General features: G+C 41.3%; 1 protein-coding gene across 2 annotated transcripts in view; it reads left to right on the forward strand.

The window, feature by feature from the left end:
* The window catches only part of ESRRG (estrogen related receptor gamma), a 598,949-nt gene that overhangs the window by 9,926 nt on the left and 576,595 nt on the right, over positions 1-12,428 (forward strand). The window contains exon 1 of one of the 2 annotated variants that reach the window (XM_049712394.1): positions 509-800. The exons of the other annotated variant lie outside the window; for it this stretch is intronic. The gene's annotated coding sequence lies outside the window, so the exon portion shown is untranslated. Of the gene's footprint in view, positions 1-508; positions 801-12,428 lie in introns of those variants that run through there. 2 annotated transcript variants of the gene reach the window in all.

Genomic DNA, 12,428 nt, shown 5'->3' on the forward strand with positions numbered 1-12,428 from the left:
ATTTGAAAACTCCAGCCTCTGAATTTGGAAAGCAGAATAGAGAACTAGGTACCCCTGTCCCCAGTCCTATGTTATGTTTTCCTCTGTTTATTTGTGAGCAATGTCCAGGGAGCCTGAAATACTCAACACAGGATTAGTAGTAACCCACTGTGGATCTGAAGGTTTGTATAAGAAATTGAGGGGAATGCATTTTAAAAATTGGGATTCATTTTTTAAAATTCTGTGAAAATACAGTACATAGGAGGTCAGGACAGCAGAGATTAGGGACTATATTTAAGGTAAGTCCAGAGAATACCTTGCACTGTTAGCAGAGTCCAGCCAGTAACAGTGTTTAGTTTCCCAGGAACTGCGCTAATATAGTCGAGATGAAACCTGGGGTGGGGTGGGAGGGACGATGCTTTCCATGCTCCTCCCCGATCTGTGGTAAGTCTGCTGGGTTGAACTGTGTGAAGTTGTCAAAGGTGGCTCTGCTCTCCAGCCCTTGGCACGAGCTCCGCTGAAATGTGATGCCATTGGTTTTCAGTAAAGGTTCCTTTCTGCAGGGCTGCAAACACAGATCAGCTGCTACTGTGTATACACAACCAGGGAGCAGATCAACCAGCACATTTAAAGCAGCCTTTTTAACCCCGAGACTTTCCAAGACCTCCTCTCCACGCAGGAACTTTCCTTCTCTGTTGTCAGATTGAGCACCGTGCTCTTGTCATCAGATCCGAGCTAGGCTCCCTGCTGCACAGTAGAGAGGCTTCCTTAAGACATTTGTCCTTGAAACTGCACCAAACTCTTGGAAGAACCCAGAACGTGTAAGTATGTATGATTTAGGCAGCAAGAGGACAGGGCAGAGCTGCAATCAACCATTATACAATATCCGATTAGCAGGGCAAGAGGGATTTTTCCGACGTTTTGTTACATTCATTTTCAATTCGTTCTGAGAAAACAAATCAATTCTAGCTTCTGATACAGTGACTTTGCAGTAGATGGGGTTGTATGTAATATGTTAGCTTTAACTATTTGCTGTTCTCATTTAGCATGGAGATGTGACTTGTGGGATGGTGATGGTGGGCATTAAACTATAAAACTTCTAAATTTTGATTAGGAATGATAATTGCTGGGCATGTCCATCTTGAGAAACAAGTTTGCTTTGGGGAATGTTTTTAAAAGAATTAACCACCTAAATTCATGGACAGTAGAATGGATTCGGACCGTTCTCGCTCTCAATAAAACATATTAGTTTGCAGTTTTCATTTACTCATAAAGAGCATTCCGCTGAGGTTTTGTCTTAATTGAATCCTACCCAGTGCTGTCTGTGTGATGTTTTACTGGCTTGTGTATATCTGTTTAAGTTACTTTGCTAGATTGCAGTCTGGTTAAACCTGTGTTTAGGCACTCTCTGGATCCTAAGAACAACCAGTGAAAGAAATGCTCACAGAATTTGGGAGGGGGTGGGTGGGTTTGTTTTAAAGGGTGGTCGTATTACCCTTGAAAGCTGTTTAGCTGCACAACGTGAATGGCTGTCAGGTGGAGACCACAGATTGAATACTCTGAGGCTCTAAGTCAGATGTCAGCTTGTCCACTTTCATAACTCCAGCCAATAAAAGCTCATGCCCCTTTGCTATCAATTTTTAATATGTACCAATACTTAGGTTTATAAGATTAATTTCTCTCAGATTAGGCTGATTGATAGCTGGACTGTGGTTTCTTAAGAGCTGGTTCCCTGAAACCCACAGCAGAGCTGCATTCCATTTAACTAGTGGATGTAAAAACGGGTAACCATGGATTCAGCCACCACTCACTGCCAGTGCAATGACTTGTTGTAAACAATACAAATGAGCCAGGAGAGCAGAGGCAACCAGACATGAAATGATTTTAATAGAAATTACGGTAAAAGGTCATGTGATGTGGTATCAGCTTCTGTTCGGTTTTAAAGGGAAAGTCTGTCTTTTCTCCCCCACCTCGCCTATTCCCAACCCACCCAAGTAGATGTCTCCACAGACTTGGCAGGTCCCATGCTCTGCTTCCGTGGAGAAGGGTGGCCAGGGTAATTCTGGGCAAAGTGTGGTGACTGGTGGATTTTCAGGGTAAGTACCTTCCTTTTAAGAAACCAGAAGGACATCTGCGTCTTCCTGGGCTTCCTTCATGGAAGGTCATGCTAATTGCGTTCTAGAAGTCCTCAAGCTTTGATGTAAGAGGAATAGGTCATTTTGTTCCTTAGCCTTTACAGGATGCAACTGTCTTTTCTCTGCCTTCTGAAGCCTCTGGATTATTTCGTAACCTCGGTGTTTCTGAAAACTCTTATTGGCTTTAGAAGCAACTCCTGCAATATGGTAATGAGCACATGCAGATACCGGGAGAAGTGCTGTGTCTAACCTCTAGGTTTGCATCCACGCAGACCTTTGCTGAGTTCTACAAGGACGAGCTTTTACAATACGATTTGCGTTTCTCTGGTAGAAATGGTTTCCGTGCGTGAAAATGACTGAAGTGTTCATAAACGTGCCTTCAACCAAGAAACATTAGCACACTGTACCTGTGTCAAGTGCTACCCTCATGGCGTGTTTGGTACTGATCCCAGCTGTGCTTAGTCAAAGGAAATGAAAGAAGAAACTCTAGTCTTCAGAGTCTGGGAGAAAAAGGGGCGCTTAGAAGCCAGATTTGGAGGGTGGTCCCGAGTTGGTACCTAGTGTGCACGAGTGAAGGGGCTCAGAGTCACTGTCGCAGACAGCCCCAGGCACCTTGAGCAAAGGTCTGTCTCTATATGTGTTGTGTGTCAAGGTGAAACAGACCTGAGCTGGTCTCTTGAGCCATACCACCTTCTGCGCACAGATGGTCGAAATCATCGTATCATCTTGGAACAAAAGATCATGCTGTGTTTATATTTTACGTCCTTTTACCATGCAGGTACTTCTGAATAGATGCGTGATTGTACACATATAGATGTCATACTGAATAAAAGAATTTGGGGCGTTTATTTTTCTATTAATACCTTCACTACGATAGACCCCATCGACACATGAAAAAAGCATGGGGGTTGTAATTTAGAAGCTCAGTAAGATATCAGAGCATCAGCCTTCTCTATATACACTCAGGAGTTTTACCTAGTGGACTCTTTGTTTATACCTGTGAGTGTTAACATAGTACTTCTATTTAAGCTTTTTTTTTTTTTAATGAGTTTTTTAAGATGTTGGAGTGCCTCATCGCATGCTTAGACTGAAGAATTCTTCAGAATGTTTTAGTTGTCTGTGGTCGCATGGTTTGTTAGCTATTCTAATATTAGCTTTGCTTATCAAAAAGAAACAAAAGAAGAAACTGTAGTCATTCATGTTGGGGGCCAGGGAGGAGCAATTTGAAGCTGACAGGGGAACACCAAGTCCAGGTGAGGTTTTGGGTAAATGATAATAAAATACACTATTTTTACTTTTCCCAGCCTTGATTCTCCACGTTGAAGAACAGGAATAAAGTATCAACTACAAGGTGGTTAGAAGCACAGACGGTGGAGTCAGACGTGGGTTAGAGTCTTTGCTCTGGACCTCGTTATGCTTAAGATTTTGAGCAAAGCGACCATCTCTCTGAGCTGCCACCTTGTCATCTGTAGATTGAGGAGGGTAATGCACACCAGCGGGCGGGTGAAAGGGTTAACTGAGCTAATGCATAGAAAGTATTACTATTTCCCACCACGTCTGGCATATAGTAAGTGCTTCATAAGCTGTTCCTAGTTTCATTATTATTTTTGACCGAGGAAACATTTGGGGAAGTAGAATCCTGCTCTAAATGCTGGGTCAGAAAAAGACAATATTCACATCATGGGTTGGTCCTGTTCTAGTGACGGTTGTACACGCAGTAACTGGTCATCACTTGGGAGATGGTGATTTAGTTTGTAGCCTAGTGTAGTGTTTTTATATAACATTTGCTAAAAGCCTAAAGTAGTATCTTTTTGCCATGTATTTTTTCATTTTCATGCAAGTTATGCAGGAAAACCAATTAATTTTTTTGTATTTATGATTTCTGGTAACTATGGCTATTGCGGTAACATGCACATTTTATCTATGATCCTATTGCTAGAGTTGAGAGCAGAAAAACACCTAGAGGTATAAGATACTCATCATTCCATCAATCCTACAAGCTTAAAACTAGTGGTAACTAGTTCTCAATGATAATCATATCTACTAAAGAGCAGTAATAATTAACAGGCTAGCTAATTAGACACTACCAAAGAGACATTTCTTTTTTAAAAAATTTTATTGAAGTATAGTTACTTACCATGTTGTGTTAATTTCTGCATATAGCAAAGGGATTCAGTTATAACATACATATTCTTTTCCATTACGGTTTATCATATTCTTTCCATTACGTTTTTTTCATATTCTTTTCCATTATGGTTTATCTTGAGAGGATTGTCTACATGTTTACTGTGTCCTTTGACCTTCCTGAAATCTAAGGTTCTGATTCTCTCCTTCCTTTCTCTCTCCCTTCCCTCCCTCTTTCCTTCCTTCCCTCCCTCCTTCCTTCCTTCTCTCCTGCCCGCCTTTTATCTCTTGTATATTCTCTCAACTCTATAGCATTTACTTTTTCGTTGTGAATCAGAAGGGTTCAGGGAACAGAAAAAGAGGGAGAGGAGACCCACAGTCTTTTTATGTTAGTCCTGGTTTTATAAATGGAAACTTTAAGAAGAGTCAGAAAAATCTGTTTTTCTTTCTCCCGCTATTGAACTGGAGAAGCACATCTGAAGTGACCTGCAGACTCCAGGGAAGCCTCGTTCGGTAGCTATTTGTTGATTCATTGATTAAACGGCATGGAGGGAAGGGGCATGGGGTATGGAGATCCCCTTAGTAGTGAGAGCTTTGAAACCCCAGGCTGCAATGTGCAGTAGGTTGGTTTCTCTGTGACCTTCCAACAACTAATCTCCTTTAAGATCGGAATCAAAGCAGTTAAGGGATTTTGTCAGATGGGTTTTGCCTACAGTTGGGGTTTTGGCAGTTGTGTGTTGAAGGCAATACATTCTTCACAGGGATATGAATTTTTTTTTTTTTTCCAGAAAGGAATGAAGACAAGGTGCCAGCAGGAATCTCTAGAGAGGGGCTCTTGTTTATCCATGGTAGTGTTCAGGCCGGGACAGCTGCAAGGTGGATGACTTTCTCACACTTCCCAGCCAACTTTCTCTTTAACCACCCTCGTCTGATGGTCTGGTCAACAAGTGCACTCTGCAGCGGGCCCCTCTCTGTAATCTTCTCTTCAAAGGGCAGAGAGAAAGCCTGAGATTAGAATCCGATATCATATGAGTGAGGATGGGTGTCTGGTATCTATTTTGGGGAGATCAGAGAGTGTAGAATTAGAGCTGGAAACTGTTCATTTTAAATGGATGAATGGGAACTTCCCTGGCTGTCCAGTGGTTAGGGCTCCACGCTTCCAACTGCTGAGGGTGCGGGTTCGATCCCTGGTTGGGGAACTAAGATCCCACATGTTGCATGTGGTGTGACCAAAAAAAAAAAAAATTAGGTGGATGAATGACTTGTCCAAAGTCACACAACTTATGAGTTGTACAACCAGGGCTAGAACTTGGGGTGTCTGACTCCCAGGATGGCACTCTTTTGAGGGCTGCTGGCTTTCAGTGAATAGACTACAAAAGAGACAGTTTATATCACATTGGGGAAAAAAAATCCGGTTTAGGGACTAGTAAGACTATCTTAAAGAGGTTGCTCAAAAGAGTCATATAGGTCTCGTTCTAACCCTGAAGCCATAATTTAGAAGCTCTGTGAGCCTTGGGAAAGATACCAAGCCATCTGAGCTGTGGTTTTTACTCACTGTAAAATTGAGATCAAAATAATTAATCAATGGTGATAACTAAGCAATAAAAATAATGCTTATAGTTTAGGTTTGTTGTGTGGATTAAATAAGATTACATGTGGCAAGTACCTAAGCTTATGCTTGATACAAGATAGATATCAGTAAATATTATCGTCATTCTTCTTTTTTTTTCAAGGTTGGTGGTGGAGTCTTCATGTAGGGTAGAATTACGAGGAAAGGCTTTTAAGAAGGCATGTGGAATAGAGTAGCTCAATGGTTTTCAACGTTTTTCTTCTGCTTTAACACAGAGAAATGTACGTGAAGAATTACTGCGTGCCTGGCATAGATGATCAATACATAATAACACGATGGTGGTGATGATCATGGTGGTGGTGGTGATGACACATGCTGATCGGTGAGGTGTACATACCACAGATGAGCCCAGGACTATACACGAGTCCCCAGAGCTTTAGTCTGGATTGCACGGCTTTCTTTCCCACACTAGAGAGGAAGTCAAAATGTGGGTGAGTAAGAGTTGGTGCCATTAGAAGGGCATCTACACTCATTTAAATTAAAAAGAAAATCATCGGCAGACTTTAGTACTTTGTTACTGGTAACAAATTACTGGCAAAATACCAGTTGGCCTAGAAGATGCCGTCTTTCCTGGAGAAACATGATTTTGAAAGGTGCTTTACATCCCAGACCTGGAACTATTGAATACATGGGTTTGAATTCTGGTTCAACCACTCACGAGCTGTGATGACCTACAGAAGTAACTGAACCACTCTTAATCTCTATTCCCTCATCTTTAATTGGAGTCATAGTGGTACCCACCTCATACTGTTGTTGTGAGGATTAAACGAGTTAACACATGAAAAGTACTAAGAAAAATGTCTGGCACACAGTAAGTGTTAGCAATTATTTTTTTTAATATTATTTATTTTTGGCTGCGTTGGGTCTTCGCTGCTGCACGCGGGCTTTCTCTAGTTGTGGCGAGCAGGGGCTACTCTTCGTTGCGGTGCACGGGCTTCTCATTGCGGTGGCTTCTTGTTGCGGAGCACGAGCTCTAGGCGCACGGGCTTCAGTAGTTGTGGCACGCTGGCTCAGTAGTTGTTGCTCGCGGGCTCTCTAGAGTGCAGGCTCAGTAGTTGTGGCGCACGGGCTTAGTTGCTCCGCGGCATGTGGGATCTTCCAGGACCAGGGATGGAACCCGTGTCCCCTGCGTTGGCAGGCGGATTCTTAACCACTGCATCACCAGGGAACCCCTAGTGTTAGCAATTTTTAGACGTTTTTGTCTCCAAGCTATCTGATAGGGCAGCGTCCTACCTTGAGAATTTTTCCCTCTGAAAATTATCATTTTTAATGTTAACCATGGTATCATTAATACATAAAACTGTGTTTTAGTTTTCACACAGTACAAGCTGCCTTTATCGTGTACTTAACCGTTGAAAAAGGCATTATGTCATGTGTTTTAAACGGTATCTTAACTGATTTAATTCTCTCATTATTCTTACGAAATAGTTACCTCCATCTTACAAATGAGAAAATAGAGCCTATAAGAGGTGATAGAACTTGCCCAGCTAGTGAGTGACAGAGAAAAGCCTCCAGTTTAAAATCTTCTTTACGTATCTCCCCTACACTGCTCACTAAGTTGGAGACAGTTTGCAGAGGTGGTGGGAAAAGTGTATTTTCTGGAATGAAAGAGACCCAAGAATCATGAAATGGCTTTCTTCTAGGACATTCAGAAGACTCAAACTAGAAACAGGGAAGATGATCACAGTAAAAAGCAATTTAATTTATTTACTCAATAATCAGAAAAATCTGGAAATATACTTTAATTTGATTTTTAAGGACAGGAAGAGATAAGAGACAGAGGTGGAAAAGGATAATGAATAATGAGGAGGAGAAAGAAAAGGAGAAAGAGGAGAGTGAAAGAGAGAGAGAGACAGACACACAGTGGCATAAGTACATGCCTGTCATTTAACAGTCAAGCAGTCATGGAGGTAGATGGTCTGGAATCACCTTCCTCATTTTAGACCTTCTTTTGTCCAAAACAGCACAACCAGAAATAATGGATTGGGGATTTACACTATGGTATTTTGCCTTTAAATCCAGTGCATTGTTCTGCTACATTTTGCTGCCTTTTGAGGCATAAAGATTCATACGATGATATAGACTCATAAAGAGAGAGAAGTATAGATACACTGACGTGGAGACAAATAATATTAGAACTGTCTTTTAGCTTTTATAGACATTAACGTGGAGATTTTCTAAAGTCCTCTTGTGGTTCTGCAACTATAGACATAAGTTAGATTAATCTATATTCAGAAGACTAGGTGTTTAAAAGTGTTATTAGATATTTAATGCTTTTTATTTAAAATTCGTTTTTACTTCTCTTATTGAATGGATTTTCAAAAAAAAAAAACTTGTGAGCTATGTCAGTCACCTTTTATTCCCAATTTTACAGATGAAGAAAATGAGTTATGCAGAGGTTAAATTATTTCCCTAAGACCATAGTAGTTGATAACAGATATGAAAGTCATTCTCTGGTTTTTGACCCTCCAGAAAAAGACTTTTCTCTTTCCTGTGATGATCTCTTCTAATTGGTATGGTTATCGCTTAATCAACTTCTAAGAACTTGGGGACACATGGATGGAAAAGTCACACCTGTGTACATAATGAGGGCCTTTCTTGGAAACGGAAGGAGATGTTGATCCTTTCATGCAGGTTTTGCTCTTGTCTTCAAATCTGGAATACCATCAACTGGTCTTTAAGGAATGATGTACGGGCTATAGTTTACAACGTTCTTTTCTTCCCTAGAATCCAGGCTGGGCACTGGAGAGAATCCTGTGCCTTCTTGCACTTTAGCCTCCTGGGGTCCACCAGATGCTATGGTGTCTTCCCCAGAGAGTTGCCTGCTGCTCCCATGATATGTCCGACTGGCACTCTGTTTGTAAAGCGGATGGGGTTCCCTTCCAAGAGGTACTTCCTGCTCTGCATGTTTGTTTTGAAGATTTGGGTTTTGGTAAGTACAGGGGACCAGGATAAAAGGGAGGTACCAGACTGTTGTGTGAGAAATGAGAGGCAGTCCAAGACAGAGTGAAAAGAGGGAAAAGGGAAATCTTTGTAATTTCCAAGGTTAAGGTCAAGGTCAGACCACCTTCTAAATCAGTTTGAGCGGAATCTCTAAAGTTAGGCCAAAGTTAGTTGGGCAAAAACCCCAGGGTCCTTCTTGGGGAAAAAAATCGTAACTGCCCAATTACCCTTTTTCGGTGTTTAAATGATGGAGGTGGAGAGGAAGGATTATAAGCGGTAAAAGGGGTGGCTTTTGACCTTTTGCCTTAGAAGGTCATGGAACCATACGACCAGCTTTGAGAAAAGCTGCTTGAGAATAACTGTGCTTGTTGATAAACAATTGTTTTCTTACCGTGTCCACTGAAATAACATACAGAATGACTCCCTCTAGATTTAAGTATTTCTTCTAATAATACATGATATTTGTGTGGTGAAAGTTTATGATGTCACAAATTATCATTTCCCTTTTATAGCTGAGTTAACCTAGCAAGATTAAGTGGCTTCTTGAGATTAACACAGCTTGTTAAAAAGAGAGCAGAAGACTCAAAATTGAGTCTTCTGACATCTAGGTCTGGATCGCTCCTACCTCTTAGAGAATCCAGTCTTGGAAGAGGGTTGGTGTGGGGTAGGACTGATGACATTAGTGGGAAGGACATTAGGAAGAGGAAAAATCAGTCCTGAAAATATTAGAAGAAACAACTCGTGATGTCTTTTTTTTTTATTTTGGTGGGTGTGGTACATATGGCTTCAGGATGGTGCAAAGATTCTGATTTTGTCCTCAAAAGAAGATGAAGGCCAGGGGGCGGGAAAAGGGAAGTCACCCTGGGTGGCTCATAAAGGATGCAGGTGACTTCTCCCCCACCCCACCCCAGTCCCCAGACTGTCCTATCTTAGGTCAGGTAGTTGAGTGGAAATACACTCCCTGCTTCTCAGAAGATGGAATTGAGGCATCTCTAAGCAAAAGAGAAATGACCTTGTACATGCAGACTTAGTTGTCCCACCCACTTTACCATGTCATAGGACCATAATCCCTGTCAGTAATATCGTCTTCAATGTGAAGGGACAACTAAATGAGATCCAGGATGTGGGTGGACGGCGCAACCTTCCTTCATCAGAGCAATTAATAACCAGAGGATAAAACTGCGTTGGCCTGATACTCTGTTAAAATATGGGTGTCATTTTTTTTTTTCCCTTTGGAATGAAACCTTGTAAGTCATGTGTATATTAGAAGGTGAAAAGAAAAGTGAGTCCTCTCTCATACGAGCTCTATTTTACTGACATCAGGTAAATAAGATCCTAACCCAGTTCTGGATAATAGGGTGAATTTCTGGTTTGGCTTAATTCTAAGACTATGACAGGGAAGTTATGTATTTTATAATGGCTCTGAAATCTTCAAGTTGATCCGGCATTACTCAGCATTTGACCGTAGATTCCTGGTAGGAAGTCCATTCAAGCTATTGCTAATGCTTCAAAAGTCCTGTATGTTACCGGCAGAGTAAAGACACTGGTGTCCTATAGATGCCGACTTTTTGCCTTCAAATCATTTTTAACCAGAAGCAGCTACCAGCTGATCTTTCAGCATTACTTTTAGAAGGTCAAACTCCTATCACCATATGGACAACAAATATTTTCAGCTGAAGGATGCATGCTTAAAATCAAAATGTTGTTTGTACGCTAGAGGTGTGCTCTCTATTTCTCTCCATTGGATTATTTAATAATCAAGTTAATTTTGGTAAAGCTTCACTTTCATACTCCTAGAAATTAGAAGAAAATATTGCTTCCATTCATTTGCTATGTTACACAGACACAGTACATGGCAAAGGTAAAAGATAAAAGATCAATTCTTATGGATCTCAGAGTTTCAAGCTTTTAAGGCTGTGTTATAGAAATTTTGTAATTATTGTGGGTAATCTTGCAGAAAATTAAATGTTGAGTTTGCATATGTGAAGAAGTTTGTACTGTTTTGCTCACCATAGTTTGTTAGTGCTAAGTATCTCACTGTCCCCGTCAGGCTTTGGGTTTCACTTCACTGCTAGTAAAATGCTATTTGTAGCATGAGTGAAATCCCCGGCAGGGGCACACCATCTTATGTTTGAGGCATATTTTAGAGAACTTGCGTCTGTAGTTTACTTGTCTGTTTCTAAATGGCTCTAGACCAGCAGTTCTCAGCTAGGGGCAGTTTTGCCCCCAAAGGACAATGTTGGAAGACATTTTTGATTATTACAACTGGGAAGAGGGTGCTATGGGCATGGAGTGAGTAGACACCAGGGATGCTGCTAAACATTATTCAGTGCACAGGGAAGCTCCCTACACAGCAAGGAATTATCCAACCTCAAATGTCAACACTATTGAGATTGAGAAGACTTGCTCTTCCAAAATTTGAAAGGTAGGGGAGAAAGTGGGTCGCTTCAAAATTTCAGATCTTTTTTTAAATGGACGATTTCACGATTCGAATTTTCCCCATGGGACGTAGAATAAAGATGAAAAATCCAAACAAGTCCTATGCTTGCTTTAAAAATATTTGGAATGTAATATATGCATTGTGGCTATTGAACTACGTATAACAGCCACCGTCGTGACAATATCAATGGCTATGACTCATACAGAGCTTGCTGTGTACCAGGTACTGTCCAGAGCATCTTCCCATTTACTGATTCAGCTCATCCAAAATGCAGCTCTACCAAGGAGGTATCATGACTGTGCCCTTCAGTACTCAGACACATCCGTGCTCTAGTCTGTAGGAATAAGGTGAGCTCCTGGAAGGAATTGTAAGGAGCAGAGCAGTGGCGGCACTGACAACAATACGTTTGGGAAGAGGAAGGCTTTATTGTTCTAAATGCCCCTAGTTGCTCAAGCTTTTATTCTATGGGGCCGTTATTGCCAAAGTGCTTCTCTCAGAAGCTAGGATGGTCATCGTAAAGCAGGTTTATATTTGCTTCTAGAGGGAGAGAACGAAAAAGGTTCTATAACTCTCTGCTTGCCAGTTCTGTACCCGGTTCCATGCCTGTCTGTCTTTTCCTCTCCAATAACCATTCTCAGCTGAACTGGTCTTCCGGTTGTGTGTAACTGACAGGAAGTGAGTATCCCTTGCAGCTCAGCCTTGTAAATTATGAAGTGGTCACTCATACTTGTGGCCGTATGAGCTTCTCTGGCTTTCTCTGTCTTATCTCCAGAGTTTGTAGTGGGGATATGAGCTCTCCCTTTAAACTTTCATCATCGGGGTGGGTTTGATCCACTTAAAACCTCATGTTTCAAAGAAAACTATGTACAATGTCTCTAGGCAAGCCTCACGGTAGATTCTCCAAGAACACATTTAACCATGGAATCTTCCCTAGAAATGCCACCTCAAAAGTCATATTCCCAGTGGGGATTTCTGGGGGAATTGGGAAGTTAGCTAGATTTGCTGCTTTCACACCTTCTGAGGGTTCTGAGTCCAGGGAATAAGTTCGTCATAGCTACACATCTTACCTTTGCCAAACTGGCCTATTGTATTAAACCTCAGTTGCCATAGAAAACCGGAAAGGAACACATCGCAAATAACTAGAAATATATCAGTATTCTGAGCAGCAGTATTTATG

The sequence above is a fragment of the Orcinus orca genome, chromosome 1, assembly GCF_937001465.1.
Source record: "Orcinus orca chromosome 1, mOrcOrc1.1, whole genome shotgun sequence".
Lineage (NCBI taxonomy): Eukaryota > Metazoa > Chordata > Mammalia > Artiodactyla > Delphinidae > Orcinus > Orcinus orca.